The sequence below is a fragment of the Anas platyrhynchos genome, chromosome 12 (assembly GCF_047663525.1).
Source record: "Anas platyrhynchos isolate ZD024472 breed Pekin duck chromosome 12, IASCAAS_PekinDuck_T2T, whole genome shotgun sequence".
NCBI classification, from domain to species: domain Eukaryota; kingdom Metazoa; phylum Chordata; class Aves; order Anseriformes; family Anatidae; genus Anas; species Anas platyrhynchos.
The window spans coordinates 19,514,219-19,537,004 of record NC_092598.1 but is presented as its reverse complement, the minus strand read 5'-3'; the positions used below and the strand labels follow the sequence as shown (position 1 = coordinate 19,537,004).

At 38.5% G+C, this 22,786-nt stretch overlaps 2 long non-coding RNA genes across 2 annotated transcripts in view; one reads left to right on the top strand and one right to left on the bottom strand.

The window, feature by feature from the left end:
- Positions 1–1,163: 1,163 nt before the first annotated feature.
- LOC101804338 (uncharacterized) overlaps positions 1,164–22,786 on the bottom strand; it is a 350,024-nt gene continuing 328,401 nt past the window's right edge. Inside the window, exons 7-9 of the long non-coding RNA XR_011812257.1 lie at positions 8,373–8,547; positions 2,850–2,962; positions 1,164–2,004 (exon numbers count right to left, since the gene is read on the bottom strand). This is a non-coding gene — a long non-coding RNA (uncharacterized lncRNA). The remainder of the gene's footprint in view (positions 2,005–2,849; positions 2,963–8,372; positions 8,548–22,786) is intronic.
- Positions 19,738–21,192, top strand: LOC140003486 (uncharacterized). Its single transcript, XR_011812258.1, has 2 exons — positions 19,738–20,955; positions 21,037–21,192. It is a non-coding gene; the product is annotated as an uncharacterized lncRNA (long non-coding RNA).

Sequence of the window (22,786 nt, the reverse complement as noted above, 5' to 3'; positions counted from 1 at the left end):
GAAATCTTCAAAAGCCGTTTAGATGTAGAGCTTAGGGATATGGTTTAGTGGGGACTGTTAGCGTTAGGTCAGAGGTTGGACTCGATGATCTTGAGGTCTCTTCCAACCTAGAAATTCTGTGATTCTGTGAAGGCAGAATAAGGGGGAAGACTCATAGAGTATCCTAATCAACTGAATGGTGGGGCCATGTTTATGGAGTTCAACAACAGAGGCAGGGCCTCTGACAAGGAAAATGGCAGAACTTAATGGAGGAAAGTCCTTCTGGCCGCAGGATACAAAATGAGGTCTTTGTGGTGAGCAAAAACCTGGCCATTGGATATGTAGGCAGAACTAAATGATCAAAAATGAAGAAGCAATAGGAGAAACAGCCCAGTAATGAATTACATGTATACCTGCACGGAGGGCTCAGGTGGTATCACTCGCTTGGCAGTTAAGAAATTCAGCACAGGTGTAAGCAGCTACCCCAGATGCAGATTATGACCAATGAGGCACATGGCAATTGCAAGGCCAGTCCATCCCCTTTTGCTTTCACAAGCATTCTTACATGCTTTTTTTTGATATAAAACTGTAAAAGATACCTATGCATAGGTAAAGAACTCTTGTAATGAAAAAAGTAGGAGTCTCATTATTATTATTATTATTATTATTATTATTATTATTATTATTATTATTATTATTACCTGAGAGAGCTTTCAAAGCAGTCTAAACACGTGCTTTTGGCCTGTAATGTTTGCTGAGAAACACTTCACAGAACAGTACCAGTTCTCAGTAAACAGGCTTTTTATTGGAAGGTATACCACAGGACAACTGAAGAAGAGGATATGGAAATGACTGGGGCCTCTTAAGGGCATTGCAACTGTTATGTAAAGGAAAAACTGTAAATGGATTTCCTTGCTGCACTACACTTTTAGTAGCAGAGATGTGTACTAAGGCGGAAAACTATTTGTCTCTGACTGCAAGAGATCTGTATTATTTTTCTCCTCTATGCCAGGGTGGTGACCTTTTGGATACAGCCCTAAAGACAGCACTTTCTAGAAATAGACTGCATCGGTCTAGAAAAATCTTGGACTGTGTTACCTATATTACTGATCTCATAAAGCAAAAAGAGAAATTGACTACTGTTTAGAAAGACTCTAAAATTCATTCATCAAACATATATACATATATAAATGCATCTCTACAGTCATATGCATACTCATACACAGTGCATATACATTTTAAATAAATCTTACAATTTCTATGTTTTAGCTTAATTTCTTAACACTTCAATATATATGATCTTGTGACTGCACCTATTAAAAAAAAATGTTCTTTTGCACAAGAATTTACACAAGGTGCCGAGCAAAAAAACCCTACTGTCAAAATCTTCACCATCACTTTCAGTGTCACAGAATTTGCTGCCTTTTTCAGGATTTGAGCGATTTATTCTGCTAATCATCTTTATATTATAAGCCCTTGTTAGGCTTTGGCAACGCACATAGTCTATCCTTAGCCCAAGCTATAATGCCAACTCTTTGTAAAAGAAAAGTTTCTAAAAGCTGAGCCTGTTACTGTAAATGCACTTCAGTACAAAAATAAAATAGAAATTCATCTTTAATCTGTATAACCACTGCCTTGAGGTTCCCAGTGAGCTTCTAGATGTCATTGATTATAATACAAATTTAATATAGTACAAGAAATAAATACCGCCTAAGTTACAGCCAATTTACCCTGTGCTACCATCCTGCTAGATATGGAAGTCAGCAGGATGTGGTGAAGTCAGGATTTTATGGAAGACCTCTGAAGAACCACTAGCATCAGAAACACTGCTCAAATGCTGAGTGTTTCAAGATTTCATTTTTGCTCCTGTGAGAGATAAGGATGAACACACTTGAACTTTTTTTTTTTTCCCATCAAGTGGAGCGTAAGATTGACACCAGGCATTTTCTTCATAAGAGTTTGGTCTAATTTACACATTTCCAGTAGCAAGCAGAACGTGATCCAGCAGCAGACTGAAGTGGCAACCTTTGGATGAGAAAGTGAACATAAGCATTCCTCCATCTGCAGCGCCTAGAATGTAATGTTACTGTATCGTGACCAAATTCTGTCTTGGTTAATTATGCTTTGATTGCGAAACATCCTTTCTGTGCTCCTCAGAAGAAGAGGTCTTCCAGGTGCCCCTTACTGGACACCATTATCAGCTGCCCATCTCAAGGGGCTCCACAATGTCAGTGGAGCTGACATTCAGCTCCAGTTCTTATATTCAGTTCTTACATTCCATTCCAGAATTAGCCACATCAAAAAGTTACTTACGTTTTGGGCTAACGTAAAACTAGGAATTACAAGTATGTGAAATATTGCCTTTCTGTGGGGATTATAGGTTTAGAAGTGGGTTGAAAAAACACAGCCTTATTTTAGTGGTATATCATAAACTAAAAAACAAAACAAACAAACAAAAAACTCCAAACCAAACAACAACAACAAAAACTCAAAATAAAACATAGTACAACAGATACTGAAGCCACAAAATCTATGCGTATCTGTATGTAAGCACAGGACATGCCAGGTTTCCTTTACTGACTGCACAAAACAGCCAAATATTCCTGTAAAAAGTAAATTTGATGCTGGATAATATGGCTATAGTAGATGGATTCATCTGGGCACCCCTGGCTAATGCAAAAGGGAGAGCAAAGACCTTAGCCAGTTCTGCACAGGGTACAGCCATATTGTTGCAGAATTAAAATAAGCTTACCCTGACCGCAGCTGGCTTTAGGATTATAGTTGCATCTGTAATCATAGGAAAGAAATCCACACTTCCTGTGACAGACATTCCTCCCCTCCAGTAGGGCATGGCTTGCCCAGAGCTGTACCTGGGGTAATATGTGCTTCTCATCTCCACAGCAGAGAAGTCCTTCCCATCTCCACAGCACAGAAGTCCTTCCCTGATCGTGTACTTTCCACTCCCCTTCCTGCTCCACAGCATCTGCCAGGATGGGAAACACTTCACAGACCTTGAAAGCCATAAACAAACCCTGGGGACAAGTCTGTTTGCATTTACTGCTTCGTTCAGCTTTGTTACCTCCAAAGAAATAAACGGCACCCAATTTTTCAGTTTCCAACTACCCAATTTTGAAAATACCAGTATAAACATTAAAGTAAATCAACGAGCTACTTTTGTGATGCTCCCAGAAACAAAAATGCTTGATTATTACACGTTGGGTGTCCAGGCTGGGTGCTGGCAGTGGGGGTGATGCCTGTGAGGAGAGGCTGGGGCTGCCCTGTGCCTCACGCGGCTGCTTCCAGATGGTTCCAGCTGACTCCACAAGAGCCACATATCTCAGGCCACAGCTGAGTCTGCCAGCAAAGGCAATGGCTCCTCTGTGGAAATGAGTTGGAGAAAGGGCAAACGCTGCCTGGCTGTGAGGCAAAAAGCGTGAGGAGCAGCTCTGTGAACACCCGGGCCAGAAGTAAAGGAGCTCCAGGTACCAGGGCAGTCCCCCTGCAGCTGCATGGTGGGGCAGGTACCCTGAAGGACAGTAGCTCATGGGAAGACCTCATGCTGGAGCAACAGTGAGGAGCTGCTACAGGCTAACTGCAGTCCCACCATGCTCCCATGCTGCTCAGGGCACGGACTTGGGAATGAAGGAGTAGATCTGAGCCTGGGGAACAAAACAAGGTGGGAAACCATGGTGGTCTAATTTGTCTTATGTTTCTAACTGTCCAAATCTGTTTTATTTGGCAATAAATAAAATTAATTTTACCCAAGGTGAGTCTGTTTTGTCTGTGGTGCTACCTGGTAAGTGATCTCTCTGAAGTGATCCCTCAGCCCACAAGGTTTTTCATCTGGTTTTCTCCCCCTTCCTGTTGAAGGAGTGAGAGTAAGGGGGTAGGTATCTGGCAGCTAGCCAAGGTTAATGCATCGTATAACATTTGGCTGAAAAAGTATGATTACAAAAGTGTAGAGCCACTTTCTTTCAATATTACACACAGTTTTTCTGGTCAACTTCCAGTTAATTTAAGCTTCACAGAAGAAAACTGTGCAAGAGATCCTTCAGGAAATAAAGCAATAATGTTTGGTATCTACCTATTAGAAGGCTGATGGGGCTGGTAGCTGTCATGACTGACTTTTTTGGAATTCAGATGCAAGTAAAGAACACGAAGCCTCCTGTTAAACAAAATTGTGGCCGAGAAAACAAAGCATCCATGATGGCATTGGCATGTACTGATTCTCCAGGGATTCACTTGTTTATAATGATGTGGTAAGGAGACATGAAAGTACCAGTGTTATCAAAACTTAATGACTAATAGTTTTTTTTTAAAAAAGTACGTGTCAGAAATTATTCAAAAGGCAGTAATTTCATCATAGTGTTTAATGTCTTAGATTAACTTCAGATGTGGAAGAGAGACAAAAGAGAGTCATTATCCTCTGTGCTCATTTGGTATGTTTTCTACTTTCCTGGCCAAGGCCCATGCTTAATGATAGACATTTGCCTTTAAAAAACAGAAGAGTTAATTTTCAATCTTGATAACTACGAAGATAAACATTCTGAAAATAAGAGATGTTGCTCCTGGTTGAGCTACTGTTTTAATATATGAACTATATGAATTACCCTATTCATCTCAATAGAGAATTAACTCTGGGAACTAACGATGCCTTGTTCAGGGTCAGTCTCCAAATGCTTTTAGCACACATGAACATAGGTTTCTGTTTCACTTTTCTCCCATTTATGCAAAAAAATACCGCAACTGTATGGGCAAATTATCCTACTAAATATAAAAGCAGCCAAGTGAGCAAAGAATACAAACAATAGTGCATCATCACTGCAGTTATATATCCATTCTCTCTCTGCAATATGTCTCTTTCCTTGTGAAAAGCCGAGTACCTTTGATGCAGCTCAGGGGGATGCCAAGCTCCAAGAGGTCCAGTTCATCCCTGGGATGATGGCAAGCACTGTGTTTTTTCCTCACTTCACAAATCCAGTTGACATTTAGGAGGATGGAATGACAGTTTGAGCCAGTTTCTGTCTCTGCCTACTGATGTGAATTCTCCCTGGGGCCCTGGTCTAACAGGTAGCTCTAACAGGGCTCTCTCTGTCTTGCCTGACAGTATTAGAGGTGGTAACCTTTCCGTTCCAAACACTGAGGTATCTGCAGGGCCGCACTAGACTCCAACCTTTGTTATCTGTAGGAATGCATGTGGACTATATTTGCAGTCTTGCCTGCAGGTCCTAACTAAAAGTGTCATTTTGTCTTCTTGCAGAAAATGAGTCTGACATACCAACAAGAGCCAGAAGCATACAGATGAGCAAAGGAAAATATCCCTGCTCTATATTAATTCCAAGAATTGATATGCACAAAAGAAAAAACAATGAGAGCTGTAGCTGATAGGAGAGGAGAAGGAAACAAACATCTGTCACTTTTCTAATTAGTAACTAGACGTTAGTGTTTTTTCCAGAGATCTACATGTATGTCTGAAAAGCCCTTTTATTGGTGTAAGAAATGTGTATATGTGCATTGGAGAAAGCAGTTATATCATGAAAGATTTTGCAAAAACTGACAATTTTCTCCTAAAACCATCTGCGCTGTAAGTAAAGGTATCATATATTTGTTTAACTAGCTAGGTAAGATTGTAACATATAACATCCCTGAGATCACCATTAGAAATTGCAGCTTTTCCTGAGATGGCATTTAGAGCCTAACGGACAGAGACAGACCACCTCATCTCCAGACAGCATGGAAGCAGGAGGGGGGGACTGCCCTGCTGGAATTAGCAAAATCCGAGTGTTATCTCCTCCTGTTCTTAAACGTCTGCAGAGTTTACATAGGTCAACACCACTCAGTAACAGCAGCCTCCATGGCTGGGGGGGGCAAGGCTGATTCCAGTACAATTCACAAACCAGGGGTGGCTAGACAGGGCTGTCTGGTGCATGATTCTTGCTTCTATAGAAAAAAAAATAAAATTAAAAAAAAACATATATTGTTGCTATAACTTCCAGGAAAAAATTTTAAGGGGATGACGAAAGGATAAAACCATTTTGCATTGGACATTGAAGGCTTGCACATGCTGTGGAGGACTAGAGACATCTGGAAGCAGATTGGAGCCTATTATTCGAGATTAAGAGGACAGCATTTGACCATCCATATTACCACCCCAACTTATTCACATAGCATGCACCTTATCTGCAGAGTGTCAGTTAGTCTGACCCAGCACCAAACCTAACAACAACACTAAAAAGAACCCCCAAATCCAACAATTTAGCATAGAAATCTTTTCAGCCAGCTGTACCCACAAGTTATCCTTTGTCTAATGCAATCAACAGATACTGACATATTGCAGTACACGCTGCAAGAGTCTCGGGCAGAAAATTTCTGCAATCACAATAGCTCTCAGGAAAAACAGGGAGGTAAGAGCCAAGTTGGTAGCATGGGAATCACAGAATCACAGAATATCCTGAGTTGGAAGGGACCCAAAAGGATCACCGAGTCCAACTCCTGGCTCCGCGCAGAACCACCCCAAAATCAAACCATATGTCTAACAGCATTGTCCAAGTGCTTTTTGAACTCCAGCAGGCTTGGTGCCATGACCATTTACCTGGTCTGTTCTCTTTAATTAGTTAAACAAATTGAAAGGCTTCAGGGAAATAAAGACTTCTTTGCTGTTACACTTCAGGCTCTACACTTTCACTGTTATTATCCAGAACATATTGCATCATTTTATTAAAGTAACATAAAAATTGTTTTTAAAAAAAATCCATGAGAAAATCCCCAAACCAAATTGAAAAGAAATCCTTCCTTCTGACCACTTCTTTCCCAGACACATCTATCGGTTGCATAAAAACAAACAAACAAACAAACAAAAAACGTACAACAACAACAAAAAAACCTGCTTCACAATTCAATCCAAAAGCTAGCAGACCTAATCTAAATGCTACCAAAACTTGGTTGCCCCATCAGGATAAAGATACACCAGGAGTCTTTAATTGAGAATGTCCAACCATCTGCCCTCTCTAACAGAAGTACTAATGTAAACCAAAAGCACTATGGATGCAATATGATTGATCAGGTAGTTGTAAACAGTAAAGCAGTTCTTTTCAGGGTTACCAGAACCATAATCCATTGGAATATAAAAATAAATAAATAAATTTAAAGCCAAAAATAAAATGCAAACTCTTTATGGTGTACAAGAAAAGTAATGGGAGGCAATAGAAAGCTGAATCACAAAACACAGGTGAAGCAGATTTCTTGCAAGACACGCTGCCTAATGAAAAGGTTATCACAGTTGTCCCAGCTAGGTTCTCCCCATGGCTCTCAGATGTCCCTACAGTGAAGCATATTGCAGCACTCCAACCTCATGACCTGGAACTCTGAGGCAACTGCTATATCTCCAACACAAAGGTCTTAAAAGCAATACCAAGTGCAGGAAAAAGCACACATGCTGCCACCAGCTCTTGAGTACTGAACAAGACCACTTGTATGCTGCACTTCTTTGATATTTGCTCCACTTGGGAGATCAGACACCCTCGCTGCCTTTTAGCCTAGCTGCAACTAGCATCCTTGTCAGCTGCCTTGCTCAGCCAGTCTTCATCCAAGCAGAAATCTCCTTCAGACAGTATTTAAATCCAGATTACCATCAAAAGCAGTTGATAAGTCACTACTCAGAGTTTCGATTTACTTTGCTTGTTTATAAGGTTTGCCAAAAAATGTGAGGTGGCATAGTATTTGAAATGCAGTAAATACTTATGTTCACCTGTTAACTGCTCAGCCACTTAAAATCTTTGTATGTGCAATGTGGTTTACAACTACTTATATACAAACTAATACAGAGCTATATGGAGAGTACACTACATTATTTTCACTAATATTTTCTTTAGATATTAAGCATATTTAAAAAAAAATACTTCTAAGATAAGTATACATTTGACAAGGGAAGAAACTGCTCTTAAATCATTAATAAAAAGGACAGGATATTATTAAGAAAGAATTGCTTTCAACCCTTCTAATTATGACCAAGCAAATACTTCATAGCACTGAAATACTTTGGATCCATAGCAAGCCTTAAGAATGATTATTCTGCCAAGATAGTTATCTGCTAAAATCTGAGACATAATTATGGTCACTGAAACTCCTAATCTTGAAAGACCTTCGATTTAGTTCTTTATGCTATCAATCTCCCTCTCTCTCCCCCCTCTCTCTGGATTTCCTCTATGTTACATTTGGCATGATTAACTGTAAGTGGGGAATAGGTCCACAGAATTACACGCCATCTGAACTGGGACAAGGAAGGATTATTCAGTGCATCATGTAAGAGAGATGTCTTCAGCATTAACCTTAACCTCTTGTGTGCTGGGATATGAGGAAATGACAGAAGAAAAAATTCATTTCAGACGGCTTACCAGATAAGCAAGGCAGGCAGGGGGCTGAGCAGACACCTGAAAGCACTGTGCGGTTCTGTGCACACCCTGCACATTGCTGCCATTAAGTCTCTACTGGATGTTGGAGCAGTTTCATCAGAGGAAGCTGGGTGCCAAGCCAAGAACGAACACCAGCCACGTCACTGGAATCCAGCCACTGCAAGAGATGACAGAATATTGCTAAAACCACTGATCCAGCTGTGCTACCAGTAAGCCAGGCTGACATTCTAGGTATATCATGTTTCTAAACACACCATTATTATTATTACATTCTAATATAATATATTTATTATTATTATTATTAAAATACTAATATTTTTAGAGGATCTTGCTGGCAGCAAGAAAACAAGATCTGAGCTAGATCTGAGCAAAACTTCCAGATCAGGTAACTCAAACACTGTAGCAAACTCACAGCTCCATGTTGCTAGGCTCTATCCAATTTCAAACTATAATGGGGAAAAAACAACAAAACAAAACAAAACAAAAAAAACATCTTACTGTGCCATTACCTTATCTAGCCAAACATATCAGCTTTCTTTGGCAGGCATGACAGAAAGAGTTTGCAAGTCTATAGTCCTCCTTAATTAGAGTCTGAATAGAAATCTGGTTTGATCACTTAATGACCCTTGGGACCATCCCTGATTTTTACATCATTTCTGAAAGTGACTTTATGTTATTTTCATAGAACCATTCAACGCATATTGCACAAACAGCTAAGATGTCAGGGTGTTCTCATGGCAGAGAATTTAAGATGACAGTGTCTTGGAGTACAAACTGTTGCCATATGGTTGTATCCTAACAGCAAGAAAAGAAAGCAGGGGTTTCTTTATAAGAAAGATCCATCTGTAATGGGTTATAGGCCCAGCCAAGCAATTCTGCAAACCCGCTGTAAGACATGAACTAAATCTCAAGTGAAAGTAATTGGCTTGTCTCCATCTAGCTCTAGTGCACGTTTAATAAAACTACAGCTAGTAGGCATAGGACAATTGGAGCCCAACAGATCAGCAAGGGAGAAAAATTTTGGGGTACTCTTCCTTTAAAATACGGCATGGGTTAGGGGTGGTTCTGAAATTTAAAAACGTCCTGGTCTTTTCTCATTTATTGAGAGTCATAGAGTGTTGTCAGTCTGTGATGAAATGATTTGATGTTGACAAATGCCAAATTATGAAGCCCTATAGGTAAAAAGAACTTCAATGTCAATGTAATTTAGTAGCTGCTACAATTGTGTGCCAGTATGAAATACTCATCTTGGCAATCATGCAATAAAATAATCAATATTTAATATTATTACTAAAAATATTGCCAAGTTAGATCTTTCAGCTGTTTTATACATAACTCACATGTAGATAGCTCCCATATTTACTTCTGACATGAGAGAAAAATTTTAATAAATACATCTATTTCCTTCCAAATACCAATTTGAAGAAATTTATTTTGCAGAACAATATAGTATAACATTTATGAAATGTTCTTCCCCAAAGTAGAAATTAGTAGTACAGGGTTAATTATTTTGCATCAGATGAAAAAATGGCTCATTTATAGTAGGAAGGTTATAATCATTAATCTGCATAAATATGTAGAACGCTGTGTTATGTATGCCTGCACTGCACTTGTTGTGAGAAGATAACAAAAAAACAACTTCATATTCCAGTGTTATGGGTCATTAATTTTTGAAAGCAACTATCTCCCTCTGTTAAACCCCAACCTATTCTCTCTTCTCCCCTTCCTCTTCATTTTTCTAAAATATGATATCCTTCATGTAAATCTTAATGAATTTATTGACAAAAATGTCTTGAACTATTGGTGAACTCTGTTATTCGCTGTTGGAGACTATTTACTACCTTGCAGGTGCTTCAGGAGGAACTCCATTGGTTTGTATGAGAAGGGAGCAAATGGAAAGCACAGTGTTCATTAAAATGGATCATGCAACCAAGAATCAAATTCTACTTCATTCATGTGGATACTGATTTTTTCCATTTCTGCTACACTGAGCTTAACACAAGAGACTGCGCCAGCAGCTGCATCTATGATATTCAGATTCCTTACCAGAGCTGATGAAATGTCTCTGTAATTCACCATTTGCTTTTTGCTTTAAAGTGACAAGAAAAAAACATATTGTCTGCACTCACTGCCTCTAACCACTGAAAGCTTCTGTTCACAAAACAATTAATTTCTCTCCTTTCTCAAATTAGCTGTTTTTCCTTCATAATAAATTTAAAATCAAACTTAGTAAGAAATTTCTTATTGCATTTTGTTTACTTTCCCTACTAAAATACAAAACAAAACTACAGCTATTGATTCTTACATAGTTTTATTTCAAAACAGTAAAGCTTTTTTCTTTGGTTTCAGTGAACAATTCCAAGCAGGGACTTTTCATGACTTTTAATGAATTCACTACCTTATTGTTAAGCACTATGCTTATTTTACCTCTTGCCTGAAGAAATTTTGAGAAATCTGTCAGATCCCAATTCTGAAAAAGAAGTCCCAATATTTCCAAAGCATATTTCTGCCCATACTGAAGTTTAATGCTGAGGGTAGTTCATCAAATCAGCCAACTAAAAGAGTAAGATCCCTGACCAAGCAAAGATATAGGACGGTCAGAAGGAGGGTTCAAGTCTTGCAAAAAAAAAGGAAAAACAGTGTGGAAAGAAAAGTTAGGGCTTTCCACTGTAGAAAGGCAGGATCCTGTGGGAGATGGATACAAAACTGGTGGTGAGCAATTACAGCTCTGCCTCCCCGGGTGTATGTCACCCATCCCAGAAGTGGAATGTCACAGCCAGTGCCTCCACACAGGGGCCTCGCACTGCATGCAGTCAAGGCTGAATGCCTTCAAAACCACCATCCCTCCACTCACAGAAGCAAGAGCAGTGCCGTACAGAGGCATCATCATTATTTAGAAACACACAGATTTAGATATACCATCAGTCTAGTCATCTGTCAGGCTGCAGCTTTGTTTTAGTTAATTCTACCTCCTGAAAACTTTGCCAACAATTCCCAGTGATGCTATACATGAATCCCACTAGCAGCACAATTATTCAGCAAAGTGAGGAATCCTTAAAGTACAATGCTGTCACTCCCATGAGCCTCAGGTAAATTAAACTCTAAACTCTGTACAGCGGAGTGAACATCACCAAGATTTTGATTTCCAAATCTTTTAGAGCTTTTAGACCATCTTAAGGTCTGTAATGTAACTGCATTCACCCTCATGTAATGCAATCCCAGACATAATTCAGCATTTTTCCAGTGCTTCCATCCATTTTCCAAATTTTTATTTATTTATTTATTTATTTATTTATTGCTAGAAGTGTCTTCATCACTGGCTAGTGCTGGCTAAGAGAAGAAATAAAAGTATCCATCCAGAGGGGCATGATGATAAGCTAGTTGGTTTGGCAGAATTTCCATCCAGATTCTGCACAGGAACATACTCCACATGATTGTTCTCGGTGGGAGTACTATTTCTACACAAATCAAATTATGGCCTGTATGAAGTGTGCTATTTTCAAACCATTCCTTCATTACCTGGTCCTGGGTTCAGGTTTGACAGAGAATACTACATGCAAACGATCACAGAAGGCACAAGCTAACAGTTACGGACATGTTAGAAGTAGATGGAAGACATTATAAAAACCAACCAAACAAACAAAAACAACAACAGGAAAACCCACAGCTCTAGCATTCCTTAATAGATTAAGCTGACACTGACAATGAGAAACAGCCAAGTCCTACTCCAGGGAGAACAGATGACGTAGTATTCAGAAGTGCCAAGGGAAGAGACATCAGAAAATGCACAAGGAGGTGGCTAGAGTCTTCTAACAAGCATTAAGTCCTTAAAAAAAAAAAAAAAAAAAAAGTACTGCACCCGGGAACTGTGCATGAGAACAGGACATCCAATATCTGGCAAGTGACAAGGCATTGACATAAACATCCTTCTGCAGACTGGCAGCTCTGGCAGCTAAAGGCAAGTGTATGAAGTATTTCTTCCCCAAGAGAAGCTGGTGTCTTACTCCTGATCAGGACTTTGCTGAGCTAAACTATACCATCCCATCCAGCACAGCTCAAGAGAAGAAGGTCACAGCCCTAGCAATATTTTTGGATCATATTTCTTTGTGGAGTTATCAAGCCCCAACCTTTTAAGTCACGCCACCGAGAGCATAAAGGCTGATCATATTCCTATTAACGGCATACTTAGTGCTGCCACCAGCTCTTCCGCTGAACAAGCGCCTCTAAACTCACAAGCCTTTTTGTCATTTATCTCTTTGACTCTCAATGAACAGCAAATTAAAAATTGCACCACTGAGTACCAAAATAACAGAAACTTCCCTTTAGGCACACTGTCAACAAAACTGCTGAAAGCGTGCATTAAACAGACAAGAGCTTCAGACTCATGTTTGACTCAGGTTTCTGTTATGTTACAGAGCTAGGTCAGAATGAAGTGACAACAGAAGCAGTTAGTCCCCAAAAGAACAACCATTCCTCAGTCCTGAGCTGATCTCGGTGCTACCTTGACAAAGTTTTTGGCAAAGCAGAAAAACTGTCTGCTGTGTAACTACCTGAGGGAACGGGTGCAGTCCCAATTTCATACCTGGCTGCAGATAGAATGTGGATCTGACGGTGTCCCTGCAATGGTAAACCGCTTTACTACAGGACGTGTTGCTACTGGCAAAGGTTAGAATCATTTTTAGAACACACTGTTCATACTTGTCTGAAAAAAACAAACAAATAAACAAACAAAAAAAACACACACACATACAAAACCACAAATTAATAATGAGTATATGCCATAACGCTATATGCTATATCCTGCAAAAGAATATTTCAACAAGTCTATTGATGTATTCAGGAGAAAGGATAAAACAAAAATTTTTACAAGCTCAACAACACATTTTTCTGAGTCTCCTAGACTGCAAGTTCATATGTCTCAGAGACGAGCCTTCATTCAAGTTCTGAGAATGGCTCCATGCATGGGTTGCAGGCCACAAAGATGGAAGCCATCATCCTTGTTCCCAGAACCAGTTTTAACAAAAGTCAGTTATTTTTGTCAAACCATTAGCAAAAACAAACAAACAAAAAATCACTTTAGTCTTTCTGGAAATTTAGGGGATTAAGAATCTAGTGTAAAACATTTTTTCTTATTTCATAATTGCAAGGGAATTTTAAATATTTCACAATACACACCCCTTCTCACAAGATTGGCCAACTTTTACTGCTAGCTATGCTACTATTTGAGTTTTCTTGCTGCTATCAGAAACCCTCAAAATTCAAAACATTTGGCTTCCAAACTTCTACTAAGATTGGCCTCCTTTCCACCTCATTCTTCATAAATAGTTTGTTACAGGTTATCCCATAAAAATCAGAACTTTCTGTCTAGAAGACTTCAGGCAGCTGGTTCTAAAAAAGAAAACCACAAAAATACTAACTCACAGAGGTTGCTGCCCCTACAGTGTTTTCAGTACAGAAGGTTGAAAAATCTTCTAGAAATACACATGCATTTTGTTTTAAAAACCTATTAATCTTCCACATAAATATATACACACACTATAAATACACACACACATATATATACAAATTTGTTTTTCCCTCTCAAAAAAGTAATACTTATTAAACCAGATATGTCTGCTGAAATATTAACCCTATTAGCCATAATTCATGGCTATGGCTTATGTTTCAAGCGGTTTTGTGTGGTTTTTGGTTTTGCTACTTCTTCAGCATGGCTTGGGGAAAGGGACTGTGTATGGCCAGTACTCAGGTTCCAAACTCTCTTTCTAACTACAGTCACCAGCTCCAAAGCGAGAGGAACTACAAGGCTCTGGTCATACAGGATTAAAAATGTTTTTAAAAGTTTGCCAAGTCGATAGCATGTAAATCGATAAATCAATAGCATGTAAATTCTTCAGAGTCATTAATGACATAAATTCAGAGATATATACATCACCTATCAAATAGAATAGCAGTATCTGCCCACCTAACAGCGTAATTTGAAAAGGTTATTATTTTGTTACATACAGTAAAATACAACAGGGATTAAACCACACATTACTACTGAAAAGTTTGGGACATGTTTTTAAATTTTAAAATGTGATTGTTCACCTATGAGGCCTTAAGTTTTTCATTTTAAACCTCAATTCAGATTTTATGCTCTGTGATAAATCTAAGCCATTTGTGCAGTTACACGGGCTCATGCACAGATTTTAAAACATCTTTTTATGCAAGTGTCCAGGACACAGACTCCAGCTAGCCTGAAACACAGGAGTTAAGTGAAGCTCATAATGAGGTCATGAAGGTTTTATAATTCTCACAGTTACTCCTCCTTTGAATGAAACTACTAACGGAACTGTAAAAATTAAAATATAGGCATTCGGCTTTCCAGTTGCTGCAGGTGTCCAAACGACAGCTTAGAACATCAACCTTCACAGGTTGCGCAAAATTCAGAAGGTAATGTCAGACAGAAATCAGAAAGTAAAGTGTTTCAACAGCTTCAAGCTATTTTTGCATTGCCATGCTATATCAGTATTGCTGATAAAAAGAATGTCATATCAGGCTTTCAGCTGATATGAAGTTATACCATTGAATTGTATATAAAAATGAAAATCTAACTATTTGTCAGTTAACTATTAGCCTGAGTTAGTTTCAGAAAAAGATTAAAGTCTAATGGACTGCCTTGATCATGCAGGTGTAATGTGAGACTAATTCAAAAATGGTTTGCAATAGGAATTTTTTACACTATTTTTAAAACTTTTTCTGGGCATTTGTTAAGAATTCACACAAACTGATGGTGGAGGAAGCTGTGTTCCTGGGCTCAGCTGTAAGACTGCAATGGTCCTGCAAAATCCAGAAACAATGTTACACATTCTTGAACTCCATTAATTTAGTTGCTTTAGTTGCTAGTTCACAGGCTGGTAAAGAAAGAATTAAGTCTGAACCCTCTTCTGAATCAGAAGAAAGTGGAATCTTCAAATGCAATGGCAGCCAAAAAATTGATGACATTAATCACACTCAGTTTTGTTCCAGGAGTTTTTAATTGTAGCACAAATATTTGATGCACCTAAAATAATGTGAAGAATTACTCAGCTGATTTATATTTCTGTGAAACCTCTCGAATCATGAACTGACAGAATATCAGCAAAAAAGAGCAATGATACAAAATGAGATCACAGAGAATAAATGGTTTCATTGTCTCAGTGTTGATTGTGAAACTGTTCAGCATGTAACTTTCCTCAATAGAATTTTCTTCATTAACAAAAAATACAGATTGTTTAGAGTGTATCTGCAGAGCCAGTGAAACACAAGTGAAGTGCATCTGCTATAAAGGCGGTTGATTAACTTCACCTAATTCCAGGTACATATATTAGTGACGAGGTGTAAAGAGGGAATGTATCCCAGACTGACAACAGCCAATGCAAATGCTGGACATATATTCTGTTTCCTCATCTGTACGCAATCCTTTGTTATTCCATTTTCATCACCTTTATTATCTATGCTAGCTGGCTGCTATCAATACATTCATGTTTTCAATTTACTCTCAAGGCAAGCCTCCAAAGAAACAAATGTCTGGGTAAGATAATACTACCAGGCATAGCATACAGGAAAGTAGGTAGTCAGAAGAGAAATTGCTAGGTTTAAAAATAGATTAAGAAATAGAAAACAAAACAAAACAACCCACAAGAAAATAATAATAATACTAAAATAACTCCACCAGAATACAGGAATAAGCTTTCAACAGTGTGTTGAAAAAACACTCTGTTATGGAAGCTCTGTTTATTCCATGATCATCGGTTATCTAGGAAATGGAACATTCAGGTGTTAAAGGAAGGTGCCAATGGCTGATAAACACAAACCTAAACCCTTATTAAACAATAATACAGCATATAAATCCTCAAGAGAAAATAGGAAAACACTGAAAGCACTCAGTGAAAGACCATGCTGACAAAGTTGTATCATGCACTGAAAATGTGGGCCCGATTTTGATCATTTCAAGTTTCTTCAGAATCTGTAATCATTCTGAAAAACTGACACAGATCTCAATGTGCGATACCAATCAAAAAAAGAAAAATAAGACTGGCAAGCACTCGCAACATCTGAAAACTCCAGCAACTGGAAAAAGCAGTATTACTTAAGGATTATACAGCAGAATTTGTGTCAACTGAAATATATTCCAGGCCCTTCTTACAATGGCGTGCCCTTGAGGGCTTCAAGATCCCACGAGGCTCTTTGTTCACCTTAATACTGTTATCAGGACAAGACCAACACAGGCTGGCCCTGGGTTTTCTGGAAGCATGCCTACACCTGTTTTCAGGGAACGAAGACCCTGGAGGAGACACTACAGACATGGATCAAACTACATCCAGCCTGATGAGATTTGGGCAATATACGTTCTCCAGAGAACATGGCAAAATGGGGGATGTATTAAAAAAATTAACGCCAATTGAAACTATCCTGCCAGTAGAAGTACAGTTGATCTTCAGCTGGAGTTCATGTACAGGTATTTTGAAAGCAAAAGACGTTTCAAGATTAGGAAGTCTCTTAAGCATCTTTAAAACACTCATGAATGTATTAATAGGAGAGATACCGAATGGAAATATCACTGTCTTTATTGTCATGAAACAGAGCATTATAGCAATGGGTGATACCCACTCACAGAAGATAACTGTCTTTTATAGGTGTGAAAGTCCTACTGTATAATTTATACATCAGGGTCATCTTTTAGCTTAATGCTCAGTTTATGTACCATCACAATGTTTTTACAGATTATATATTATTTTTATATATTATTTATATATTAATATAATATAGATAATACATATTATATATTATTTTTATATATAAGTATATATTATAATATAATAATATATTGTAATATATATATAATATTATATATTGCCATCTTCACAGTTTATGTCGCAGTGTTATAAACAAGTAATTTATGGCAAAGCCAGCAAACTTTCTTAGAGATTATTATTTTTTTTTTACCTTTAGTCCCAGAGACAGAGACAGAAAACATCTCTAGCATTCAGCTAAAACAAATTACATTTTCAGACATAAGTTATTTTTTTAATAATCTGTTTTTATAAAGGATTGGATGGTTTCAAAATTACCAAAATTAGACATTTTGATTTTCTTAAATAAGATTTTTTCCTCTCCCAATCATCTTTTCAAAAGCATCATCAAAATTCTGGTCTCCCACTAATTCAAGGAAAACCAGAACATTTGAAGGAGATTGCAACCATTTCACACCTGCCTGTTCTTAGACAGAGTAACTGAGCATCTTTAATGTTATTACTGTAACTAAATCTCAGTGAATATTTTACTGATTTCTAAGATAGCGTCCCAGGACTCTACATCATAGTTAGAGTCATCTGTATGACATCTTTTGCTATCCTTTTACTAATGCCAACAGAATATAAAGTATATTCTGTGTGACAGGAAGGGAATGACTTTGCCTTTGTATAATTCTTTTGCTGCCCAGAAAGTACAATAGATCAAAGGGGTCTTGGATGGCTCGTCCATTCAAACAGAAATACTGAACAGATATATTACTAATCTGTCATTCCTTGTTCATACTTCATGACTTGTTAGAATGTCATTTACTGACTGTATCCCCTTTTGTTTATTTTGTTTGTTTGTTTTCAAAGACAGAAGCACTGTACAACTGCTCATATGTGTACAAAAAAAAAATAAAAATCCAAGAAGGAACCCATTTGTAATGCGGAAGTCACAAAGAAGTTTACATGTACAAACACATGCTCAAATAAGTAAGTAAATTTCCCCCAGTCAGAGATAACAGCACTCTTCTTCAGACAAGCGTACTACAATAAGATATAAATCTTCCTCCTTCTTATAACAAATTGTAACAGAAACACTGTGATTAGTTTACTCAAAATAAGCTATGATAGATTTTGCTTAAAAAAGATACAATTTACACTCAGAGAGAAAACTATTTAGCTGTAATAAAACCTACAGAGATTCTGTAGAAACACAGAAGACCAGACAAGGACAATGAGATCAATAATAGCAATCCTGCTATTTTTATAATTCTTACTTTAACTGTATTCAAATACTTAATATCTACAGGTGGATACTACAGAACTATGAAACGAAAAGAGATTTTAAGAAATTCAAAATATTGGTTTCATTTTCAGTGATTTTCAAAGCAGCATTAAAAAAAATATATATTCTTCTTATAAAAGCCTTCTGCCATGCCAATCTAAGGAACTCTTTTTCTTGGAATGACTCCAAATCCTGTTAACGTTGTGCATCTCTGAGATTAATAGTGATGTAAATTGAGCTGTGAATTTTATTACGAGAATGTACTGATGCATTGTCTAGGGGCAGCAATTAAGTACTGGCAAGTATTTCTATGTCCTAATTCCTGGTAACAAAAATTCAGAAGCTTGAAACTAGTACTTGGGTAGAATATAAAGTTTGACCTGGAAATCAGGAGCCCAATACACAACAGGTCTCTTCATTAATAGTACGCTGAAGTTATTTCTGTGCGCTAGTTTTACCTAGAACAGCATCCTGCTGACATGAAAGTTTCTTTGCACAATTCGACATACTACTTTAATTTTGAAAACTCATTTTGCTGTCATTTCATCTATTACCCCCAAACTCCTTTGGGACTTAAATCCTTTGCAAAAGTCAACCGACTGGAAAAAGGATTTCATATCTTAAGAGACACAGCCACACATAGGCCTGCCATGCCAGATGGCTTATATAGGACATATATATTCCTCACCCTTCTGCAACAACATTTCTCTTTTCTGACATCCATCTCCTCCTTCTCTAATATTACAGTATCACTAGTCAGGGAACTAGGGAGGAAAAGTACAGGCTATCGTCCACTTTAAATTCATTGCTTGCTTATTGCGTGTTACTCAATAAATGAAGCATAAATACATCCTTCACACAACAATTCTTGAGGACTCCCCTACCCGTGCTTTTCTGTAGATACCAATGTTATCTCTAAGAGTCTGGCTGGCGCTGGGCAGAGTGAGATGAGAGTCTGGGACATCAGTGGGACGTCACACACATAAAGACATGCAGCACTACTACCTGCTGCAAAGCAGACACACAGGCAGCTTACATGCGGCTGCACACAATAACCAAAATTTATTTTGTTTGTTTTGGATCATTAGTAGAGAAGTCAACATACCCCATGCACACCAGCTGTCGGTGGCTATCTAGAGAATGCTTCACTAAGCACAGAACTGTAGAACTTAGAGATAAAAATGAGCCAGACCAGGCCTTTTCAGAGTAAAATTGCTTGTTACACAGCCCCTTGCCTACAGCTTTGCCAGTTTAGTTTTAAAAGCCTGATAATAAAAAGTAGCTGATATTCAGCTTACCTTTCCCTCTGTCTTAACTTCATCATGATTCTGCTAATTATGTTACCATGTTCCACACTAATTGGTGTTCACACTTGGCCAATTCAGCTACAGCTGGTCAAATTTACTGTCACACACCCAGCACAACTTGGGATTTCTTAGAATTCCAGTTGTGTTAGTTCAGCATTGACTATAAAAGGGAAAATAAGGAAAATACAGCCACTATTTTCCACTGTTCTTTTCCTTTTTCCAGTGGTCTATGGTAAAGGAAAGACAGTCACAATTAGTATTTATCTACTCCCCCCAATCCTTCCACCTGTGTTAATTAGCTTAAACTACCACAGATGTATTTAGGCATTGACATAACAGAAAAAAATTATGAGCAGAGAAAAGCCTTCCACTCACATCCCACCTATCCACCACCCTGCCTCTAGGCATCTCAGAAAAATTTGCTACTAGTAATTTTATTTGTGCTGCTGTTATCAGATATTGCTGTATTTCACCAAGAAAAGAGCAGTCTGCAAATAATAATAATAAAAAGACACATAAATATACAGGAAGGCATTCTAAAATGAGCTGTAATTACTCTGTGGTACTAACATCTCCCTCACTATGAATATAATTGTTTCACTAATTCAAGGTATGATTGTGAGCTTATATGACACATCTGTGATGCAGGCAATTGTTAGAACCCATTGTACAGAACAGGAGGCCAAGTGACGTTTCCAGGCTATCTGTATTAAAGCACAAATCTTATCTCATACTAACACCAAGTCACAGAAAATTTCTTCTGCTGAAAATTGTTACAGAGTTCTTGTAGATTTTCCAAAGTGGTAGGGTTTAAATAGATGACCGGTTACTCTCACACAAATACCTTGCCACTACGCTACCCAGCCAGCACCTTTCTCCCACTGTTTAATTAGCAAGAACACACCAATTTCCATTTTAGTACGTCAAAGAAGACAGCACATCTGTGAGAGGCGCAGATTAAGATAAGGTCTATTTCACCTACATCAGAGGACAGGGAGTAACTAATGTAGGTTAACAGAGCAATCTTTTAAAAAAATCTCCAAGCACACTGACAAGAAAATGACTTTTGCCTGAGGCAAGCATGTGGTTTGTGGGATCTCCCCAGTCACTTCTGCACCTCTCCATATTTACCTGTGAAAAGTATCTCCTTCATCTGAACAGCTGTATGCAACAGGAGGCACATCAAACCAGTGCAGAAAGGCAATGCGGATTTGGTGAGTACTGTATCTATTTTAGCACCACATAAATTCACAAAGTAGGTCTTGATCTAACCGGGCATATGCTGGTTTCTACAGGCTCAAAATCAGGCACGAGAGCCACAGGGCAGAAATCCCGCTGGCAGGGAAAGGTAAAGCATGAAGCACAGAAACTGCCAAGCAGAAGGCACCAAAGGATACATCATCGTCACTTCAAATGTGTCAAAAAGTGTTGTAATAAAATACTAAATAATATTTATTTTTGTTTATTGTAAAAGGCTTCTATGGAATCAAATATTACTGAGAAAATTATTAATTATTTAGTAGGTTGGTGTGATTTTAGCAGAATCAAACTAACATTGTGGTAAACATCAGATAAGCACTAAGCACCTTTCCTTGCCTGGTTTTCAAGGATTTGCAACGATCACTTCAGAAAACTCCTTTATGTAGCTGTCCACCATGGTTGTTTTTCAGACTTTCCCTCTACATGCAAAATAAACTGAAGAAGCCAGGATGGAAGAGCAATGATTTTTCTTTTCAGTGTTTTTGTTTGTTTGTTTGTTTGTTTTGGAGACAAGAATTGTAAACCCAGCCGGGAGTGGGCCGTATTCATTCCAGTTCCCACGAGACTCCTCGCACAGAGCCACACAGCCGGTGCATCTTTCCTGGAAAGCTCCTTCAGGATCTGTTGTGCCCTTAGAGGGGCCCAGGGCCAGGCAGGTGACGTGGCGGCCTCTGGCAGCCTGCTGCTTCACAACACTCTCCTGCCAACGTTGTCAAAATGCTATCATTTAGCACAGCTTGCTTCAAAGAGCTATCCATGAGAACGCATTGCTCTGAAGTCTGCCACCAGCGGTTGCTAAGATTCAGAGGGCAAATGGAGCTCAGGCACCAAACCGCATCACTGCTAATTCCTTGACAGGAAATGTTGGGTATCCAGCACCTGTACAGCCGCGTACTAACCCCTGGAATTGGGTGCCCATGCCCAGGGACTGGCAGCAGGGCCTCTGTGAGGAGAAGCTGGGGCTGCCCCAGGCCCACCGCAGTGAGTTCTGGAAGGTTCCAGAGGTCTCCATAGTGCTGCTGCAGCTGAGCCAAGAATGCCCAGGGAAAGACAGAGCTGGCATCTGACTGGATTCCAGCACCCTCACACACACCAAATGCTGTTACACCACACATCTTGCCCCAGCAGTAAGAAAAAATGGCAAAATCCAGATTCAAAGGGCTCTGCTTCAGTGCCTGTGAGTACTGCTAAATAAATAATTCAGCTATCAAACACCTTTAGCATACACGCTCACCTAGAATTATTTGCACAACTCTGAACTGCTTGGGTGCTAGTCAAATGCTCTTAAACACAGAAATCAATCCGCTACTTTCATTTTTGAAAATTCTTGAGAGATCATTTTATACAGTATTTAATAAACTATACCTAAGACACAATAATATGCCATTCCTATCTTTTATGTTGTATGACACCATTTTTTGTGTGCATGCAGTATTTAATTTTATTTCTTCATTCAAAGTAGTAATTGATATTATACATTACTATAAGAGACCAAATGTCACCCTTTTTCCTTCATGCAAATGAAGATTTGACATTGATAATGAAGAAGAATGCATAATAATAACAATAACCATACTGGCCTATACTTAGCAATACAGGGAATACCTCACATCTGCACAGAATTGTATGGGCTGTGATAAAGTTCCCATCTATACAGACTATTTTCAACCAGCTGGAATCCAAAGAGATAGAAGGACGTATTTTGGAAAGACATGAAGACACGGCAGGCCTTTAAACCGCACAATTACCTGAATAAAAGAGGTGGAACCGGGGATTCCAATTTCA